Source organism: Lygodium microphyllum, chromosome 24 (assembly GCF_053477565.2).
Source record: "Lygodium microphyllum isolate KBCC chromosome 24, Lygodium_microphyllum_v1.1.10, whole genome shotgun sequence".
NCBI lineage: Eukaryota > Viridiplantae > Streptophyta > Polypodiopsida > Schizaeales > Lygodiaceae > Lygodium > Lygodium microphyllum.
This window is the reverse complement of record NC_141158.1, coordinates 103191024-103193526: the sequence shown is the minus strand read 5'-3', so window position 1 is coordinate 103193526 and position 2503 is coordinate 103191024. Positions and strand designations below refer to the sequence as shown.

The window sequence follows — 2503 nt, the reverse complement described above, 5'->3', positions numbered from 1 at the left end:
TCAAAAACAATTATTCTGATTTAAAGCAATAGATCCGTTCACTGAAAGACCAAGCTGATGTACAACATGCAGTAATGGAAGTTGTTTTTATCTAACAGATTGTGTCAGGGAAGTATCTTGCGTACAACCTCATAGAGCACCAAAGTTCCATCAACACAATTAACGAATCACAAATACATTCCAGAAGAAATCAATGGCACAATATATCCCTGCACAGTATATCCCTCTAACAAAGTCAACAAGCCTCCATTCATCAGACCTTTGCTTCAGCTCTTGCCTTGGACGAAGAGGCCCAAAAGAAGAACAGTGGCTGCGTGTATTTTCTGGCCTCCCCAAAAACTTCCACAGGTTACAAATATACACTCTAGGAGCCAGCCTCTGCATCTGTAAATAGGCATGTGATTGCTCCTGAGGCTCACACCATGTAATCCCTTGGTGGCTCATACAATGAGTTTGTCGGGTGATGTAGTGTTCCTTGATTTTAGCGTCTATTCAGATATCAGCTAGGATCAAGATGTGACTTAACTCACCTTTGTCTTTAAAATCAGATTAAGCAGATCCCTTTGCAAATCCGTAGGCCACATCCCTGGGCTGTGCCGACATAACCATCGTAACTATCTCCTTGCTGTTGGTCCTCCACCTTCCAACTTTTGCATCATCCACATCCAAGCTTTTTCTCCTCAGATCTGCACATCGGACATTCCTCTGCGGCAACTTCGTCTAGCATTGATGCCACTCAAGTGCGAGCCAGGGAGATGTATTATTCTTGAGGCGTACAATATCTTTGTCCTGTATCCGTTGTTGTCGAGTACCGCTACTTCGTTGGAGGCCTCGCTTGGTCCACTGATGATCGTAGCCTCGGAGATGCCTTCTATGCCTTTGGTGAAGTGATCGAGTCCAAGGTTATCAATGGTAGAGAGACCGGTAGATCTTGTGGTTTTGGCTTTGTGACATTTGCTGAGGAGCAGTCTGTGATAGATGCTATCGAATCAATGAATGGGAAGGAGCTGGATGGTAGAAACATTACTGTTAACCAGGCGCAAAGCAGAACTGGTAGAGAGATCGTAGAGAGGGCTCCGCTCGCTCCTCCTTCCTCCTTTTCTTTGCCTCCCTGCCTTTTCTTCTTCTCTCGTCCAGCGCAGAGTACCATTTATCACTACCCCTCCTTTCGATGTTGGATCAAAAGCTTACATTAGACACCATTTAGAAATTCCCTGCACCCCCCATGCCATCCTATTTTCCTCCCGATTCCTCTGCGTTCCTTTTCTCCTTTTGTCTTTTGATTCCCCAAAAAAACTCCCCCCCAAATTCGATTCAAAAACAAAAGCTCCTCCTTGTCCTCAGAAAAGCAAAACGGCCAATAAAGCTCTCGTTTTTTCCCACAATAGCCTCAGAAAAGCATTTCTCAGAAAAGCCTGTCGGAAGTTCTCAAGAGTGACATGCCCATCCTTATTAGGTTCTAGCAGGGTATACTGGGCACGAAGATAAACCAACTCATCTTCTGTAAGAGTCCTGGACAAAGCCTTTAAAGCTGCTCGTTTCAAAGGTGACGATCGGAGATAAGCTTTCACCAACTTGTAAACCAATATATCCAAAGGAATCTTATTATCTCCACAAAGCCAGGGGTGCAAGGCATCTCATCAAAATTGGGATCAGCACGGATCACAGCCCGAAATATCCCCGACTCAGTGCGAGCCCAAAAAGGCCGACTTCCACAAAGAAGAATATAAGTAATAACTCCAATGCTCCAAACATCAGCCTCTGTGCTGTATGATCGATGAAGAACTTCAGGTGCAACATAGTAGGCACTTCCCATGATGTCATTAAGTCTCTCCTCTGGCTTGACAAAATCCGACAGACCGAAATCAATAGCCTTCATTGATGCAGCTTCATCCTTTGTTGTGAAGAGAAAATTCTCTGGCTTCAGATCCCGATGAACAACACCTTGCAAGTGGCAGAAGGATACTATGTTCAAAATTTGAACCACAATAACTTTTGCATCCTCCTCAGAGTATCTTCCGCCCCGTGAGAGAATGCGATCCAACAACTCTCCTCCCTCGCAAAGTTCCATAATCGGCATATCTTGAAATAAGTGTAGCCCATGAGATTGCATCTCGAGTTACCAGTCTACCAAAATTCCTTATTCTTCTCCGTCTTCGGCATAGAATGAAAGAGCAAACATAACAACTAAGTATGTACAAAGTATCAAATCACACACACGACTTTTGGGTGGTTTACACACCTCGAATGCATAGCAATACGACAACGGCTCCTTGCCTCGAAAGAGAGAAGAAGAGTATTGAAGCGACGGTGGAATTCCGAAAAGAAGTGTAAAACTGCCTTCATGTTCGAAGGATTACAACTGCGATGCCGCCTAAGAAAGTCCAAGGAGTAGCTGTGGGAGGGTCATCTCCCGGTATCCACGTGGATATCTCATCCAAAACCAGGTTTTTCCTTCTTGGTTTTATATCGGTTTTAATTCAATCATGCAAGATTAATTGTT

General features: G+C 44.2%; 1 pseudogene; it reads right to left on the bottom strand.

Annotated features, from left to right (window-relative positions):
- On the bottom strand, positions 1-2071 carry LOC148015463 (CDPK-related kinase 3 pseudogene; annotated as a pseudogene).
- Positions 2072-2503: the final 432 nt, after the last annotated feature.